At 48.0% G+C, this 20310-nt stretch overlaps 1 protein-coding gene across 7 annotated transcripts in view; it reads right to left on the reverse strand.

Moving 5' to 3' along the window:
• Positions 1–20310, reverse strand: part of CCR6 (C-C motif chemokine receptor 6) — a 219611-nt gene that overhangs the window by 48094 nt on the left and 151207 nt on the right. For 3 of the 7 annotated variants that reach the window (XM_056566956.1, XM_056566952.1, XM_056566954.1), the window contains one exon: positions 13512–13579. The exons of 3 other annotated variants lie outside the window; for them this stretch is intronic. The gene's annotated coding sequence lies outside the window, so the exon portion shown is untranslated. Of the gene's footprint in view, positions 1–12647; positions 13580–20310 lie in introns of those variants that run through there. One more of the 7 variants, XR_008891427.1, reaches the window with a different exon arrangement.

Here is a 20310-nt window from a genome sequence, read left to right on the forward strand (position 1 = left end):
CCCAAGATGGTAATGGGTGACAATACGGTGGTCGTAATTTCTTCAGAGCCCTGAAGAATCTGGAGACGATGCTGGAGTTTGAGAAAAGACCATTCAGATGTGCATTGATCGCTGTAACCTGCACCTTTAGGGTGTTGGGCTTCAGGCCTTTTTCAAACCCTTCCTGAAGGAAGAGTAAAAGAGTGGTTGTTTCGGAAGGAGTCAGCTGTTTCCTAGAACACCAACCTGAATAGAGGTGCCATATTCTTGCATAGATTTTAACCGTAGACGGTTTTCTGGAAGCCATCAATGTATCGATCACACTGGAGGCAAAGCCTTGCTCTTCTAACCCTAGGCGTTCAAATTCCATGCCGTCAGGTCTAGGCTGCCTGGGTCTGGGTGAAGGAGGCCTCCTTGTAGGAGGAGATCTTCTATCGGAGGGAGCTTGAGGAAGTCTCCTTTCGATATTTCCCAGGCGAGTTGAAACCATGCCCGTCGTGGCCAGAAGGGCATGATCACTATCGCATGGACTTGCTCGTCGAGGATCTTCCAGAGCACCCGAGGAATTAACGGGAGGGGAGGGAAGGCATAGATAAACTTCCCCCTCCAAGTTACCGACAGGCCGTCTACTGCGAAGGGGTGACCCGCTGGAGAGAGAGAGCAGAACTGTGGCAGTTTCTTGTTCTCTTGAGAGGCGAAGACATCCATCGTCGGCGATCCCCATTTCATCACCAACGAACGGAAGACCTTCGGGTTGAGACCCCATTCTCCCGGCAAGATTTTCTTCCTGCTTAGCCAATCTGCCCTGGAGTTCTGTACACCTCTTATGTGGACTGCTGAGATGGAGAGCAGATTCTTCTCTACCCAGCTCATCATTCGTTCACATAACTTCTGAAGTTCTCTGCTTCTGGTGCCACCTTGCTTGTTTATATAGAAAACAGTTGGAAGATTGTCTGTCTGAACTTGCACATGATGGTTCTTCAGGGTGTCTCTGAAGTGTTTCAGTGCCAGGAAGACTGCTTTCATCTCCTTGAAATTGGAGGATTTCGCTGCTTCTTCCCTTTTCCAGACTCTTTGCACCCACAGGCTTCTGACATGGGCACCCCAACCGTAGGCGGATGCATCCGTAGTGAGGACTATCGGTTCGGGACATATCAGACTCCTGCCCTGGAGGAAACGCAGAGGATTCAGCCACCACAGAAGATCTTTCTTGAGTCTCCTCGGAAGATGAATAGTAGAATCCAGGGACGATTGAGACTTGTCCCACCTGGACAGGATGTGTGACTGGAGACTCCTGATGTGTGACTTCGCCCACAAGACAGCCTCTATTGATGATGTTAAGAGACCCAGTATCTTCATTGCATGGCGAATTGTGCATGTCTGGAGACCTAACAGAGCTTGGAGACTCTGGGAGATGTTGGTTGACCTCTCTTCCGATAAAAACAACCTCATCCGGCTGGAGTCCACTATAAATCCCAGAAAGGTAATTCTCTGAGTGGGTATTAAGTGTGACTTGTTGTAGTTTATGAGAAACCCATGATCGTTCAGGACTTCTATCACTACCTGAAGATGGCTGATGAGGAGTTGTTTCGACAGGCTTTGATAAGCCAGTCGTCCAGGTACGGTGTCACATGAATGCCCAATAGTCTCAGATGGGCTACCAGGACCACGACGACTTTCGTGAAGACTCTGGGTGCTGACGTTATCCCAAAGGGAATACAAGTAAATTGAAGGTGTCTGACATGACCTTGACTCTTCACTGCTATGCGAAGAAACCTGCGGTGAGATGGTCGGACTGTAATATGCAGATATGCATCCTGGAGGTCCAGTGATGCCATATAGTCCCCTTTCTGGATGTCTAGGACAGCCGACTTTATCGATTCCATTTTGAACCGCTTCTTCACAAAGAATTTGTTGAGATCTGACAAGTCTATGACTAACCTCCAGTCGCCGCTGGACTTGGGTACCGCAAAGATGGGGGAGTAGAAGAACCCCTTCCCTTTCTCGGCTACTGGAACTTCTTCTAAGGCTCTTTTGAGAAGAAATTGATGAATTAAATCCGAGACTATTGGAGAAGCTCGATTCACCATGTACTTGTCTGGAGGGATTGACCGGAGTTCTAGAGTATATCCGTTTTCCACTGTATCTGACACCCAGGCATCTGAGGAGGTTTGGGACCAGATATTCGCAAAGGCTTGAAGTCTGCCTCCCACTGGGTGCAACTGAATCCTGGCGTCATTGGTCCTTGTCTTTCCGCAGAAATGGCTTCTTCTTTGAAGAAGACTCCTGCTTCTTGGGGTACTGACGTCTTGCACCGGTCTGACGAAAATTCCCCCTTTTCCTGTATGGACTCGAGTATCGACTCCTTCTACCTGAATTACCATATTTACCAGATCTTTTACCTTCATATGGAAAATATTCTCCCTTGTCTTTTCTCAGGGATTTTAATATGCCCTTTAATTGAGGACCAAATAAAGAGGAAGGGTGAAAAGGAAGCTTCACAAAGCTGTTTTTGGAAGATATATCTCCCCCCCAGTTCTGTATCCACAGTGCTCTTCTTGTCGCGTTGGACAACGCTAAGGTCCTAGAAGAAAACTTCATGACGTCCAGCGGGGCGTCACATAGAAACTCTGTTGCAGACTTGATCAGTGGGAAGCTTTTTAGGAGGTCCTTTCGGGACACCCCATCTTTAATATGCCGGGCCAGATCTGACACCCAGATCCGTAGAGCTCTAGCGACTGGTAGTGATGACGCTGCTACCTTAGCTGCTGCGGCTGCTGATCCATATGATTTCTTGCAAAGGAGGTCTGCCTTCCTCTCCATTGGGTCCGACAGTAAGGTCCATTCTTCGGACGGAAAGATGGCTTTCTTTGTCAAGTGGGCTGCTGCTAGGTCCACTTTGGGTGGATTTTCCCACTCTTCATAAGCCGCTGGAGAGAGTCTATAGGTGGAGCGTAGTCTTGAACCAGGATCAGTATATTTTTCTGGTTTTGACCAGTCCTTCGGAAACCAGTCTTTAATAATGGGGTGTGATGGTAGTAACCTATCATTAGATGGCGGAAAATAATATAGCTGGTCTCTCTGTAATTTTTGAGAGACATCCTCACTGCTCTCAAGGACCTCTTTGGTCGCCGCTATCAGTGTGTGCACCTTATCCTTATCCAACAGGTAAAGGTCTTCTGGAATCTCAACCTCCTTAACTTCTACCAGCTCAGAGCTGCTTGAATCATTGGAGTCAGATGATGAGGATGAGGAGGGAGACGGCTGCTTATGAGATGCTTTGTGCTTTTTTACACCCATAGATGCCTTGACTTCGGAAAAGGTGGAGAACAACTCAGTTCTAAACCATCCCAGAAAGGCTTTAGGATCCACTGGGGCTGAAGTGTGCGGGGGTGTGGCGCATAATGAACAGATGTCATCCTGCTACTCATCAGGTAAGGGCTGCTTGCACTTTGTACATTCCCTATGGCGGGATTTTCTGGATCTTTTCCTCCTAGATTGGTACATCTAAGGGAGAAAAAACTTTATTAGACTAAGAAGAAAAGTATAGGTACTCAGGGAGCTTTTGGACAAGCTTTGGAATACTCCTTACCTCTGCCAACTGAGAAGTCTGCTGCTTAGGCTAAGCGCAGCTTCCCAGTTGCAGGGTAGCGCTTTTATGTGCAGAAGGGACCGCACATGCGCCGTGCGCACCGCCACCGCGAGCTGCGCACTGACAGCATATCGCAATTGCAGCCGGAAGTTCCCCTGCGCGCGCACTTCCCACATAGAAAACCTTGCAGGGAAGACACGTGGGACGCGCTGCGCAATGCCGGCATGAACTTTCAACAGGTGAGCATGACGGCACTTACTTGCGAATCACCGGGTGACCGGAGACCACAAACTCACCCCCACCGGCAGTTGACAGCCCTGGAACATCTAGCGCTGGCGATCGGCATGAAGGAGCAGGTACCGGAGGAGGGGGGAGATAGTCGAAGATCTAGGGGAGCCCCCAGTACGCGACCTTATTTCACCCCAGGGACCCCAGAAGCCTGAGGGTTTGGGGCCTTGCTTCTGTAGGCTCTTCTGTCTTCTTTCAGAAGAAAATTAAATACGAGTGTTCCCTGTTTTGTGGGGTCTTTTGTATCCTAGCTAGGAGTTGTCTAATTACTAATTATGCCTAATTACCTTGTTTCTGTATTAGCATACTGCTTACTAACTCTTCTGTTTCTGGGGTTAGAAGGAAAGTTAACCCATGGTGTGCCGCCGTAGGACGATCAGGAAATATATATATATATATATATATATATATACAGACTGTGCAGAGTTATACACAGCACACTAATATAACTCAGCCCTGGTTGGGATACTCTGGCATACACACACAAAAGGGACTACAACTTCCAGCATGTGTCATTCAGGAGTCTTCAGTCTGTGGTATAACACCAGCATGCTGCCTCTGTAGTCTCCTGGGGGTTGTAGTTCACCAACACCTCTATTGTATCTCAGTAGTCTCCTGGGAGTTGTAGTTCACAACACCTCTATTGTATCTCAGTAGTCTCCTGGGAGTTGTAGTTCACCAACACCTATATTGTATCTCAGTAGTCTCCTGGGAGTTGTAGTTCACCAACACCTATTTTGTATCACAGTAGTCTCCTGGGAGTTGTAGTTCATCAACACCTCTATTGTATCTCCGTAGTCTCCTGGGAGTTGTAGTTCATCAACACCTCTATTGTATCTCAGTAGTCTCCTGGGAGTTGTAGTTCACCAACACCTCTATTGTATGAGTAGTCTCCTGGGAGTTGTAGTTCACCAACACCTATATTGTATCTCGGTAGTCTCCTGGGAGTTGTAGTTCACCAACACCTCTATTGTATCTCAGTAGTCTCCTGGGAGTTGTAGTTCACCAACACCTATACAGTGGTCCCTCAACATACGATGGTAATTCGTTCCAAACGAGCCATCGTTTGTCGAATCCATCGTATGTTGAGGGATTCGTGCAATGCAAAGTATAGGAAGCTGTACTCACCTGTTCCCGCCGCTCGAGATGGTGTTCCCCGGGCCTCCGCTGGGCTCTCCGCTGTCTTCTCCGGTCCTCTGCTGTCTTCTCCGGTCCTCTGCTGTCTTCCGCAAGACCTTACTGGGCCTGCGTAGCGACGTCATTACGCCGTTGCGTACGCCATTTCTATTGGATGACGTGCGCAGCAGCGTATTGACATCATCGGAGAGCGCCGATAAGACCCCGGAAGACCAGCGCTGGACCCGGAGGACACCCCGGAGCATCGTGGAGGGGTAAGTAATACTTACCGAACCACACGGGGAACATTAAGCTGCTATCCGGCAGCAGCTTAAGCATTTTGCGCTGCCGGATAGCACTTAATGTGATGGCCCCGACATAAAAAAGCATCGTATGTCGATGCTGAAATTGACATGCGATGGCCTCTGAGAGGCCATCGTATGTCGATTTGATCATATGTCGGGGCCATCGTAGGTCGGGGGGGGGGGGGGGCGGGGGGGGGGGGGGGGTCACTGTATTGCATCTCAGTAGTCTCCTGACTCTCAGTATGCATCTCAGTAGTCTCCTGGGGTTGTAGTTCACCAACACCTCTATTGTATCTTAGTAGTCTCCTGGGAGTTGTAGTTCACCAACACCTATATTGTATCTCAGTAGTCTCCTGGGAGTTGTAGTTCACCAACACTTATATTGTATCTTCGTAGTCTCCTGGGAGTTGTAGTTCACCAAAACCTATATTATATCTCAGTAGTCTCCTGGGAGTTGTAGTTCACCAACACCTATATTGTATCTCAGTAGTCTCCTGGGGGTTGTAGTTCACCAACACCTCTATTGTATCTCAGTAGCCTCCTGGGAGTTGTAGTTCACCAACACCTATATTGTATCTTAGTAGTCTCCTGGGAGTTGTAATTCACCAACACCTCTATTGTATCTCAGTAGCCTCCTGGAAGTTGTAGTTCACCAACACCTCTATTGTATCTTAGTAGTCTCCTGGGAGTTGTAGTTCATCAACACCTATCTTGTATCTCAGTAGTCTCCTGGGGGTTGTAGTTCATACACCAGTGTTTCCCAACCAGGGTGCCTACAGATGTTGCAAACCTACTACTCCCAGCATTCCCTGGTTGGGAAACACTGGCATACACACACATAACAGGGACTACAACTCCCAGCATGTGTCATTCAGGAGTCCCCCCCCCCCCCCATCATTCCCAGTATGATATTTTTTCCCCTGCAGTCTGTGTCTCCTTCACACACAGAAATCCCCGTGCAGTGCAGTCTGTCCTCCTCACATATCATTATGGAGGTGAAGGAGCTCTGCACGGATGTCCTCTCTCCCCTCCCCCCCTCTGTGTTTTCCCCATGCCAACTTGCAGCCTCCCCGTGGTAGATGAGGTCCTGGGGAGACAGAGCAGGGGAAGGGCAGGGGATGGAGCTATGTACGGAGGATGGAGCTGTGTACCGAGCTGTGTGCGGGGGATGGAGCTGTGAATGGAGCTGTATACGTCCCCGCTCTCCCCCTGCTTCTTGTGTAATGTAAGAGCGGGGGGTGTGAAGTGAGATTTCTGAACCCAAGGGGCGTGGCTTAATTATGTCCTGCAGACATGCGTTCTCAGCCTCTGCCCTCGCTCCTCCCCGCTCTAGATTCGGAAAACTTCGGAGAGCGAAGCGGAGGAGGGAGAGCAGCAGCTAACAGGAAGCTGGTGCAGGGAGTCATGGGAAATGTAGTCTTTATGACATGGCTGCTTACTGCTACAGGTGGCAATTACAAGAGAATGGCTGGGCCAAATTTGACAAATGAGGTATCGGTGGAAAGGTCTTTGAAAGAGCTATCAGATGAGGTAAACTTTTTTTTTATATATGAGCGCTGCAGATTTCCTTTAAGATCTACATGCTTAGAAATCCAAATAGATCATAATGTGTTTACATATTGTGAGATTTGTCAAATCCTTTGCCATTGCTTGAACATACTTTACTTGAAGTGAATGAACATACTTGAAGTGAATATGTGCTTCTGCCACCAAAGTTCTATGTATCACTGTTTAATGTATATTTTCTTTTTCCTTTTCCTGTACTTTAAATGTTATAAAATGGAAACACTTCTTTGAAATGAACAATTCTACAAAAAGAAAATTTTTATCAGATTCAGATCGAATCCGAATTTAGTTTTTCATTGTGCCGGCCAGGGGGGTTAAAATGGCGGCTACACATGTGGGGACACTGGGCAAGGAATTCTGGGAAGGTGGATAGGAGGATCACCCTTAATCACATGGTGGCATGCAGCCTATCAGCAGCCAGCCAGCCCTGTGATGTCACAGCCCTATATATTCGGCAGCCATTACTGAACACAGGCATTTCTGGGACTTTTTGCTCAGAGAGCAGACACTCGGGGAGATTTATAACAACCTGTGTAGAGGAAGAGTGGTGCAGTTGAGGCAGCCCCCAGCTCGATTTTAAGTTACAAGTACGAGCTTTTCCATAGTTTACACTGCAGCAATTATAGACTATTGGAGCTGGAACTCTTTTTATTATAAAATACAAAAACTTATACAATACAGAAAACAAAACGAAACAAGCGTAACCAGCTATAACATAATTACAAGAACAAAAACCCTGCCTAACCGGCCAGCCCAGCTTTAGGGTAAGTTTCCACTTGTTTTTATTTCTGGCAGTTTTTGGTATACTGCCACTGCAGTTTTTGAGCCAAAGCTAGAAGTGTATTCAAAAGGAATAGGACATATAATGGAAGGACTTACACTTCTCCTCCCTTATGGATCCACGTCTGACTTTGGCTCAAAAACTGCAGTGGCAGTTTTGCAAAAAATGCCAGGAAAAAACCAAGTGGAAACTTAGCCTTACTGAAATACTAAACTAATCCTACTTTCCTAACCAAACTATCAACTTATCAAATCAACACACCCAAACATACCGAAAAAGAACATAAAAATAGCCGAACTTGGCTTATATAAACATAAAAGTTAGCACTACTGGCTTTAACTGAAAGAAAAAAAAAGAAAAGAAAAAAGAAAAAAACAAACCTCACAGAAACCTAACAAAGCACTCCCCTACAAACTTTTTCTCTTGTTTCAATTTTTTCTTTTTTTTACATTTTTATTTTATTTTTTATAATTTTTTTTGTATTTTAATTTTTTTAAATTAAATTATTATTCTTTTCTTATATAATATAATTGTTTATGTAACTAAAATAAAATTTTGCACTGCCCAGCTATAACTCATACCATCCATACTTGGAAAAGAAGACAATAAATAAATAAACTAATAAATAACAACATAACATACAAAACCACACACACGTAACGAAAGTACCAACCAAAACATAACAGATCCTGGACAAACAAAAGTATAACAGATAATCATAAAAATATTTGTGACACCGCACACACACACATATTAACATAACATCTGGCCCGACTGCCTTATCTACTATAATGTATAACATACAAAACAAAATATACATATTAATATTTTTTTCCTTCCTCTACAATGAAACATAAATATAATATAAATGTAATTATAAATATAGTATAATAATATATACAGCAGAAACTTACAAAACAATAGAAAACCCATAGAAAACCCTACACTAAAACTGTCCCCTCCCCCCACACCTCCTGTACATGGGTCAGAGTCCATAGTGTCCATACAGTTCACATAAGCCAGTCCTTACCTGACCCATGTCAGGTCACTCAACTGCACACAAATACACCCACCCCACCTAGCACTCCTCCCAACATACTTATACACAAACTTATACACACAAAAACACAACCCACTTTAGGCCCAAGTTTGGTTGCCTGTAAGCCGTTCATACCATGTCAACCTAAAACAAAACAAAAAGCTAGCGTGTGCATGCACTAGCCCACCACCAGGAAGAAGGATGGCAGACTTGATAAATAAAATATAAACTCTTCCCCTAATTTTCCCCTACTGCTCTCACCCTATCTCTATCCCTATAACACTGCCCCTAACCAAAGTAAAGGTACTCTACCCAAAAGGTTTAGTACCTAGGGCACATCAAAAGAAAATCCTCTCCATAGGAGAGATGCCCTACCGGTACCAAGACTGCCATACTCCAAAGACCTGATCTTCCCAAGGTCACCAGTGATGTTCCTACACACCTCCACCTCGGAGAGGACCTTCTGCTGAGTAGACACTGGACACCGTGCATTCCACGTGTAGTACCTAACCACTAAACTGACTAGAAACAAAGTGCCCCGATCTCGGCCACCAAGGTTTTTGAATGCCCCATAAGCCCACTCCGAATAAACAAGGACGGCAAGTTGACTCCAGCCGAGGGAAGCACCCACCCAGTTGTAAACCCCTATATTAAAGGGACAATGAAGCAGGAAGTGGTCCATGCTTTCTTTTTTTTTTTTTCAACTGTAAATTTTTATTATATTCAGATAGGAAAATACACACCAGTAGGAATGATCGGGGTGACGTACCCCACAGTAAGTGAGAAATGCAAGCAAGTAATAATTCAAATCACAACAATCAAGTCAGGTAGTCACAACTGTGACCCAGCAATGCTATAGTTAACAACCGCACATTTGGATCAAGTAGTCTAAGACATGGGGGGGGGGGGGGGGGGTGACTAAGACAACAACGTCAGACAGAGGGGGCGAGGGAACAGGGAGGGGGAACGTACAAAGAAATAGAAGAGTGGGTTGAGAGAAGCAAGAAGAGAGGAAAAGGTCCAAAAGGAGCTAAGAGATCAGGGAGGTTGCCTATCCGTGAATCTGTCCCATGGGTCCCATACTGAAAGAAATTGTGAGATAGTGTTATTCAAAGAGGCAGTAAGTGATTCCATAGAGCGAATCTCACGGACCCGGGCCAGGAGTTCACCCTCAGACGGGGGGGAAGTCTGTTTCCAGTGTTTTGCAATGAGAGTTTTTGCTGCCAGAATGATGTGTAGAAATAGCTTAAATGGTCGACCAGACAAGGCCCTTGTCGACAAATGTAGGAGATAGATTAAAGGGTCTAGGGGCACCCCGACTCCCAATATGTCACGGATAAGCCGCTGCACCATTACCCAAAATTGAGAGATCAGCGGGCAGGACCAGAATATATGGTAAGTGTCCCCCAGCCCCACACCACAACGCCAACATTGCGGGGGGATGTCAGGGTTCAATTTATTGAGGAGGACAGGGGTATGGTACCAACCCATGAGCAATTTGTATTGTGTCTCTTTGTAAGCTGTACATATGGAGGCCCGAGAAGCCCTATCCCAAATCACCCTCCACTGAGGAATTGTGATAGAAGTGTTAAGGACTTCCTCCCAGCGATCCATATAACGATGGGAGGGGAGGGTTCCGTCCGCGGGGGAGATTAGAAGGGAGTAAATACTCGAGAGCAGTCCCTTCGTCTGTGGTCCACTCCTACACAACCTCTCAAAACTCGTAGGGAGCGAAACCACTAGCGAGCCCCTCCGAGAGGATAGGTAATGTCGGAGCTGGGTGTAGTGAGTGAACGCAGAGGCTGGGAGTTCCCAACGAGATTTCAGGTCTTCAAAAGATAGAAGAGTCCGAGTAATAGGATGTACCACATCAGCCCAGCAGAACAAACCTCTCGAGCCCCATTCCCGAACCATAAGTGAGGTGCCTCCAGGAGGGAAGTCAGGGTGGTAGAGGAAAGACTGCATTGGGGAGAAAGGGGACAGGAGTCGGAATCGCCTGGAACAATAAGTCCAGACATATCTCGTGAAAGACATAGGGCCTAAAAGGGTGCATGCAGGGGACGGAAGCGGAAAGGACCACAGGAAAGAATTAGGGTGGACAGGTGCCAACCATAATTTCTCAAGTTCCATCCACTTACTATAAGCAAAGTGAGTAGACCATGCAGCTAGGTGACGGAGGTGTGCGGCCCAATAATATTTTGTGACATCTGGGACCCCCAGACCTCCAGAGACTCGGTTCGCCATCATGACCGTCATAGGGAGCCTATGTCTTTTAGCGTCCCAAATGAACCGGAAAATAGCCGACTGAAAGGACCGTAGCATTGCCAACGGAACCCGTACCGGTAACGTTTCGAAAAAATAAAGTAATTTAGGAAGGATAGTCATTTTAACCGCAGCAATTCGCCCGAAAAAGGATATGTATTGCGATTTCCAGTTTTCTAGCAAAGAACGTAGCTCTCTGAACAAAGTAGGGAAATTTGCAGAATAGAGCGAGGCATATGTAGGGGTGATGGAAACTCCAAGATATTTAATAGCAGAGGGAGACCAGCGGAAAGAATAGTTAGAACGAAGTAGGGAGACCAGAGAGGGTGGGAGATTTACAGACATTGCTTCAGATTTAGAAAGGTTGACTTTGTAGCCCGATACCAAGCCATATTCATGCAAGAGTTTGTACAGCGCAGGCAGGGACAAGTGAGGGTTAGTGAGGGTAAGTAAAACGTCATCTGCAAAAAGGCAGATCTTAAAGGTCTTCCCATGAAGGGAGATTCCAGAGACATCCGAACTCCCCCGGATCAGAGCCGCCAGCGGCTCTATGCAAAGGGCAAAAATCAGTGGGGACAACGGACATCCCTGTCTAGTGCCATTATAGAGGGTAAAGGGAGGGGAGGAGTCAGTCGGGAGTTTGAGAGAGGCAGTAGGGGAGGAGTAGAGACCCCGCAGTGCAGTGAGGAAGTCACCAGTGATCCCAAATTTCTGTAGAGTGGCAAACATGAATGGCCAGCCTAATCTATCAAAAGCCTTTTCGGCATCCAAGCTCAATATTAAAGCCTGTTCAGATCGTTTATTAACAATATCTATAAGATTGACAACCCTTCTAGTATTATCGCCTCCCTGACGACAGGGGATGAAACCCACTTGATCCTTATGGATAAGGGCGGGGAGGAAACAACAGAGACGAGCTGCCAAAATCTTAGAGAACAACTTCACGTCCGAGTTCAACAGGGCTATGGGCCTAAAGCTGGAGCAATCATGTGGGTCTTTGTTAGGTTTAGGAATCAACGTAATCAAGGAATGCAGAAAGGACTGCGGAATCCCCTCCCCCCGCAGAAAAGAATTGAACAGGGGGACCAGCCGAGGGAGAAGGACAGACGAGTAGGTTTTATAGTATAAATAGGTGAATCCGTCAGGTCCTGGAGAGCGCCCAGATGGGAGAGACTTGAGAATTTCAGACGCAGAGAGAGTCGGAAGGCTGCACCTGGACAGGAACGTCTCCAACACAGCGTCACGCCCTCCCGGATCCGAGGGGAGTTGTGAGGGTATAGAGTACAATTTGGAGTAATAGTCATGGAGGAGGCGGGAGATGGTGTTAGGGTGATAGTGCAATGTCCCCGCAGCATCCTTCAGGGCAGAGGGGGACTGAGCAGCCGCACGATCCCTTAAACGTCTAGCCAGCATTGTATGGGCCTTATTGCCCTTTTCATAAAACCTCTGTTTGGCATAAAGCAATTGACGTTCAACTTTATGAAGGGCCAAGTCACCCAATTGGGACCGTGCAACTACCAGCCGCCTCAGTACCGGAAGGGAAGGGTTAGTTAGTAAGAGAGCTTCCAGGGCAGAAATTTGATCCTTAAGTTCCCGGGAGCGGGCCAAGGCATCTCGCTTCAGTCTAGAGCCCAATGCAATACAATGGCCTCTGACCACCGCTTTATGTGCCTCCCATAGTACTGCCTGGGAGGACACAGAGCCTTCATTTTCCGCAAAGTAAGTAGTTATGCTATGCAGGATCGAGTCCCGGGAAGAAGGAGTTTTAAGCAAGGAGTCATTGAGTCGCCAATGACAACGGCGGGAGAAAGAAGTGAAAGGGGAGAAAGACACAAGAACAGGGCCATGATCAGACCAGGAGATAGGTTCCATGGAAGCAGAGGAGAGCATACGCAGCATTGGGAGGTTCCCGAAAAAATAGTCAATTCGCGTATGGAGTTTATGAGGGTGGGAATAAAAAGAAAAAGAGCGATCAGATGGATGATTAATACGCCAGAGGTCATAGAGCCCTGCCGAACGAATCAACCGACGAAAAAATGTAGAGAGACGCAACTGAGGGGCTGGTGGTGGGGAGTCCGTCAGGGAGTAGCGATCGGCAGAGGGAGAAAAAACCAAGTTAAAGTCCCCGCCCAGCAGCCAGGCGGAGGTTGGGTATGCAGACAGTCGCTTCAAGACCCGTCGGAGGAAGGGGATTTGTGCAGAGTTCGGGGCATAAACATTACAAAGTAGCAGAGGTTTCCCCCCAAGGGTGCCACATAAAATTACAAACCGCCCTGAGGGGTCAGCAAAGGAGGAGGAAACCTGCAAGGGGCAGTGTCGTGAGACTAGGATAGCTACTCCCGCCACCTTCCTGTCCGAGGAGGCCAAGTATACCTGAGGGTAAAGGTGTTGTAGGAAGTGGAAGGAGCCCGTCTTGTCAAAGTGCGTCTCCTGAACATAGACAATATCCGCCTTGAGAGCCACCAGCTCCCGTTGTAGGAGACGCCTTTTAGAGAGGGAGTTAAGGCCTTTCACGTTCAGGGAAACGCACTTAGCCATGAGGGGTAGGTGTGGTGTAAGGAAGGTGCCATGGTAAGTACTCACTCAGAGAAGTGGAAAACGCATCAGCGGGCCAGCCCGAGTCCAAAGACCACCATCGTTCAATACTGGACCTAAAAGAAGAGCAGAGACAAAGAACAGGAGGAGACTCAGAAAGAGAGGGGAAGAGCAGGACACAAAAGGGGGGGGACAAAAGGGAAAGACAAACAGGGATACAAAACGGTAAACAAACCACTGGCATTATAGCCAGAGAGGAGACCTTAGTAAAACATATCAATAGTTACATAGTTACATAGTTACATAGTTAGTACGGTCGAAAAAAGACATATGTCCATCAAGTTCAACCAGGGAACCAAGGGGTAGGGGTGTGGCGCGATATTGGGGAAGGGATGAGATTTTATATTTCTTCATAAGCATTAATCTTATTTTGTTCCAGGAATGTATCTAATCCTGTTTTAAAGCTGTTAATTGTTCCTGCTGTGACCAGTTCCTGAGGTAGACCGTTCCATAAATTCACAGTCCTCACGGTAAAGAAGGCGTGTCGCCCCTTGAGACTAAACTTTTTTTTCTCCAGACGGAGGGAGTGCCCCCTCGTCCTTTGGGGGGGTTTAACCTGGAACAGTTTTTCTCCATATTTTTTGTATGGGCCATTAATATACTTATATACGTTTATCATATCCCCCCTTAAACGTCTCTTCTCAAGACTAAACAATTGTAACTCCTTTAATCGCTCCTCATAGCTAAGATGTTCCATGCCCCATATTAGTTTAGTCGCGCGTCTCTGCACCCTTTCCAACTCCGCAGTGTCCCTTTTATGGACAGGTGACCAAAACTGAACAGCATATTCCAGGTGAGGCCGTACCAATGCTTTATAAAGGGGGAGTATTATGTCCCTGTCCCTTGAGTCCATGCCTCTTTTGATACATGACAATATCCTGCCGGCTTTGGAAGCAGCAGCCTGACATTGCATGCTATTCTGTAGTCTGTGATCTACAAGTACACCCAGATCCTTCTCTACCAGTGACTCTGCCAGTTTAATCCCCCCTAAGACATACGATGCATGCAGGTTATTAGTACCCAGATGCATAACTTTACATTTATCCACATTGAACCTCATTTGCCAAGTGGATGCCCAGACACTTAGTCTATCCAAGTCATCTTGTAACTTATGCACATCCTCTATAGACTGTACCGTGCTACAAAGCTTGGTGTCATCTGCAAAGATAGAAACAGAGCTGTTAATACCATCCTCTATATCATTGATAAATAAATTAAACAACAGCGGTCCCAGTACTGAACCTTGGGGTACACCACTAATAACCGGGGACCAATCAGAGTACGAATCATTGACCACCACTCTCTGGGTACGATCCATGAGCCAGTGTTCAATCCAGTTACAAACTAAAATTTCCAAACCCAAAGACCTTAACTTACCTGTCAGACGTCTATGAGGGACAGTATCAAATGCTTTAGCAAAATCCAGAAACACTATATCCACAGCCATTCCTCTGTCAAGGCTTCTACTCACCTCTTCATAAAAGCAAATTAGATTGGTTTGACAACTTCTATCCTTAGTAAACCCATGCTGGCTATCACTTATAATACAATTATCCCCTATGTATTCCTGTATGTAATCCCTTATAAGTCCTTCAAACAATTTACCCACAATGCACGTTAAACTTACCGGTCTATAGTTTCCTGGGGAAGACCTAGAGCCCTTTTTGAAGATTGGCACCACATTCGCCTTGCGCCAGTCCCTTGGCACAATACCAGACACCAGAGAATCTCTAAATATCATGAACAGGGGTACAGATATTACTGAACTTACCTCTCTAAGAACTCTTGGGTGTAGTCCATCCGGTCCTGGGGATTAATGCAAGAAGAATAGACAACAGCGTTACTGTTACGCCGAGCGCTCCGGGTCCCCGCTCCTCCCCGGAGCGCTCGCTTCACTCCCCCCGCTGCAGCGCTCCGGTCACGTCCTCTGACCCGGGGCGCTGCGATTCCGCTGCCAGCCGGGGTGCGATTCGCGATGCGGGTAGCGCCCGCTCGCGATGCGCACCCCGGCTCCCCTACCTGACTCGCTCTCCGTCTGTTCTGTCCCGGCGCGCGCGGCCCCGCTCCCTAGGGCGCGCGCGCGCCGGGTCTCTGCGATTTAAAGGGCCACTGCGCCGCTGATTGGCGCAGTGGTTCCAATTAGTGTGTTCACCTGTGCACTTCCCTATATCACCTCACTTCCCCTGCACTCCCTTGCCGGATCTTGTTGCCATTGTGCCAGTGAAAGCGTTCCTTGTGTGTTCCTAGCCTGTGTTCCAGACCTTCTGCCGTTGCCCCTGACTACGATCCTTGCTGCCTGCCCCGACCTTCTGCTACGTCCGACCTTGCTTCTGCCTTCTCCCTTGTACCGCGCCTATCTTCAGCAGCCAGAGAGGTGAGCCGTTGCTAGTGGATACGACCTGGTCACTACCGCCGCAGCAAGACCATCCCGCTTTGCGGCGGGCTCTGGTGAAAACCAGTAGTGGCTTAGAACCGGTCCACTAGCACGGTCCACGCCAATCCCTCTCTGGCACAGAGGATCCACTACCTGCCAGCCGGCATCGTGACAGTAGATCCGGCCATGGATCCCGCTGAAGTTCCTCTGCCAGTTGTCGCTGACCTCACCACGGTGGTCGCCCAGCAGTCACAACAGATAGCGCAACAAGGCCAACAGCTGTCTCAACTGACCGTTATGCTACAACAGTTACTACCACAGCTTCAGCAGTCATCTCCTCCGCCAGCTCCTGCACCTCCTCCGCAGCGAGTGGCCGCTCCTGGGATACGCTTATCCTTGCCGGATAAATTTGATGGGGACTCTAAGTTTTGCCGTGGCTTTCTTTCCCAATGTTCCCTGCATCTGGAGATGATGTCGGACCTGTTTCCCACTGAAAGGTCTAAGGTGGCTTTCGTAGTCAGCCTTCTGTCCGGAAAAGCCCTGTCATGGGCCACACCGCTCTGGGACCGCAATGACCCCGTCACTGCCTCTGTACACTCCTTCTTCTCGGAAATCCGAAGTGTCTTTGAGGAACCTGCCCGAGCCTCTTCTGCTGAGACTGCCCTGTTGAACCTGGTCCAGGGTAATTCTTCCGTTGGCGAGTATGCCGTACAATTCCGTACTCTTGCTTCAGAATTGTCCTGGAATAATGAGGCCCTCTGCGCGACCTTCAAAAAAGGCCTATCCAGCAACATTAAAGATGTTCTGGCCGCACGAGAAATTCCTGCTAATCTACATGAACTTATTCACCTAGCCACTCGCATTGACATGCGTTTTTCCGAAAGGCGTCAGGAACTCCGCCAAGATATGGACTCTGTTCGCACGAGGCGTTTCTTCTCCTCGGCTCCTCTCTCCTCTGGTCCCCTGCAATCTGTTCCTGTGCCTCCCGCCGTGGAGGCTATGCAGGTCGACCGGTCTCGCCTGACACCTCAAGAGAGGACACGACGCCGTATGGAGAACCTCTGCCTGTACTGTGCTAGTACCGAACACTTCCTGAGGGATTGTCCTATCCGTCCTCCCCGCCTGGAAAGACGTACGCTGACTCCGCACAAAGGTGAGACAGTCCTTGATGTCTACTCTGCTTCTCCACGTCTTACTGTGCCTGTGCGGATGTCTGCCTCTGCCTTCTCCTTCTCTACAGTGGCCTTCTTGGACTCTGGATCTGCAGGAAATTTTATTTTGGCCTCTCTCGTCAACAGGTTCAACATCCCCGTGACCAGTCTCGCCAGACCCCTCTACATCAATTGTGTAAATAATGAAAGATTGGACTGTACCATACGTTTCCGCACGGAGCCCCTTCTTATGAGCATCGGATCTCATCATGAGAGGATTGAACTTTTGGTCCTCCCCAATTGCACCTCGGAAATTCTCCTTGGACTTCCCTGGCTTCAACTTCATTCCCCAACCCTGGATTGGTCCACTGGGGAGATCAAGAGTTGGGGGTCCTCTTGTTCCAAGAACTGTCTAAAACCGGTTCCCAGTAACCCTTGCCGTAACTCTGTGGTTCCTCCAGTAACCGGTCTCCCTAAGGCCTATATGGACTTCGCGGATGTTTTCTGCAAAAAACAAGCTGAGACTCTACCTCCTCACAGGCCTTATGATTGCCCTATCGACCTCCTCCCGGGCACTACTCCACCCCGGGGCAGAATTTATCCTCTCTCTGCCCCAGAGACTCTTGCCATGTCCGAATACGTCCAGGAGAATCTTAAAAAGGGCTTTATCCGTAAATCCTCCTCTCCTGCCGGAGCCGGATTTTTCTTTGTGTCCAAAAAAGATGGCTCCCTACGTCCTTGCATTGACTACCGCGGTCTTAATAAAATCACGGTTAAGAACCGCTACCCCTTACCCCTCATCTCTGAACTCTTTGATCGCCTCCAAGGTGCCCACATCTTTACTAAATTGGACTTAAGAGGCGCCTATAACCTCATCCGCATCAGAGAGGGGGACGAGTGGAAAACGGCATTTAACACCAGAGATGGACACTTTGAGTATCTGGTCATGCCCTTTGGCCTGTGCAACGCCCCTGCCGTCTTCCAAGACTTTGTCAATGAAATTTTTCGTGATCTGTTATACTCTTGTGTTGTTGTATATCTGGACGATATCCTAATTTTTTCTGCCAATCTAGAAGAACACCGCCAGCATGTCCGTATGGTTCTTCAGAGACTTCGTGACAACCAACTCTATGCCAAAATTGAGAAATGTCTGTTTGAATGCCAATCTCTTCCTTTTCTAGGATATTTGGTCTCTGGCCAGGGACTACAGATGGATCCAGACAAACTTTCTGCCGTCTTAGATTGGCCACGCCCCTCCGGACTCCGTGCTATCCAACGCTTTTTGGGGTTCGCCAATTATTACAGGCAATTTATTCCACATTTTTCTACCATTGTGGCTCCTATCGTGGCTTTAACCAAAAAAAATGCTGATCCCAAGTCCTGGCCTCCTCAAGCAGAAGACGCCTTTAAACGACTCAAGTCTGCCTTTTCTTCGGCTCCCGTCCTCTCCAGACCTGACCCTTCCAAACCCTTCCTATTGGAGGTTGATGCCTCCTCAGTGGGAGCTGGAGCTGTTCTTCTACAAAAAAATTCTTCCGGGCATGCTGTCACTTGTGGTTTTTTCTCTAGGACCTTCTCTCCAGCGGAGAGGAACTACTCCATCGGGGATCGAGAGCTTCTAGCCATTAAATTAGCACTTGAGGAATGGAGGCATCTGTTGGAGGGATCAAGTTCTCCTGTTATTATCTACACCGACCACAAGAACCTCTCCTACCTCCAGTCTGCCCAACGGCTGAATCCTCGCCAGGCCCGGTGGTCTCTGTTCTTTGCCCGATTTAATTTTGAGATTCACTTTCGTCCTGCCGATAAGAACATTAGGGCCGATGCTCTCTCTCGTTCCTCGGATGCCTCAGAAGTTGAACTCTCTCCGCAACACATCATTCCACCTGACTGCCTGATCTCCACTTCTCCTGCCTCCATCAGGCAGACTCCTCCAGGAAAGACCTTTGTTTCTCCTCGCCAACGCCTCGGAATCCTCAAATGGGGTCACTCCTCCCATCTCGCAGGTCATGCGGGTATCAAGAAATCTGTGCAACTCATCTCCCGCTTCTATTGGTGGCCGACTCTGGAGACGGATGTTGTGGACTTTGTGCGAGCCTGCACTATCTGTGCCCGGGATAAGACTCCTCGCCAGAAGCCCGCTGGTTTTCTTCATCCTCTGCCTGTCCCCGAACAGCCTTGGTCTCTGATTGGTATGGATTTTATTACTGATTTACCCCCTTCCCGTGGCAACACTGTTATTTGGGTGGTCGTTGATCGATTCTCCAAAATGGCACATTTCATCCCTCTTCCTGGTCTTCCTTCTGCGCCTCAGTTGGCTAAACATTTTTTTGTACACATTTTTCGTCTTCACGGGTTGCCTACGCAGATTGTCTCGGATAGAGGCGTCCAATTCGTGTCTAAATTCTGGAGGGCTCTCTGTAAACAACTCAAGATTAAATTAAATTTTTCTTCTGCATATCATCCCCAGTCCAATGGACAAGTAGAAAGAATTAACCAGATCTTGGGTGATTATTTGCGACATTTTGTTTCCTCCCGCCAGGATGACTGGGCAGATCTCCTCCCATGGGCCGAATTCTCGTATAACTTCAGGGTCTCTGAGTCTTCCTCCAAATCCCCATTTTTCGTGGTGTACGGCCGTCACCCTCTTCCCCCCCTCCCTACTCCCTTGCCCTCTGGTCTGCCCGCTGTGGATGAAATTTCTCGTGACCTTTCCATCATATGGAGAGAGACCCAAAATTCTCTCTTACAGGCTTCATCACGCATGAAGAAGTTCGCGGATAAGAAAAGAAGAGCCCCTCCCGTTTTTTCCCCTGGAGACAAGGTATGGCTCTCCGCTAAATATGTCCGCTTCCGTGTCCCTAGCTACAAGTTGGGACCACGCTATCTTGGTCCTTTCAAAATTTTGTGTCAAATTAATCCTGTCTCTTATAAACTTCTTCTTCCTCCTTCTCTTCGTATCCCTAATGCCTTTCACGTCTCTCTTCTCAAACCACTCATCCTCAACCGTTTTTCTCCCAAATCTGTTCCTCCCACTCCTGTTTCCGGCTCCTCGGACATCTTCTCGGTCAAAGAAATCTTAGCTGCCAAAAAGGTCAGAGGGAAAAATTTTTTTTTTAGTGGACTGGGAGGGTTGTGGTCCTGAAGAGAGATCCTGGGAACCTGAGGACAACATCCTAGACAAAAGTCTGCTCCTCAGGTTCTCAGGCTCTAAGAAGAGGGGGAGACCCAAGGGGGGGGGTACTGTTACGCCGAGCGCTCC

Source organism: Hyla sarda, chromosome 3 (genome assembly GCF_029499605.1).
Source record: "Hyla sarda isolate aHylSar1 chromosome 3, aHylSar1.hap1, whole genome shotgun sequence".
NCBI classification, from domain to species: Eukaryota; Metazoa; Chordata; class Amphibia; order Anura; family Hylidae; genus Hyla; species Hyla sarda.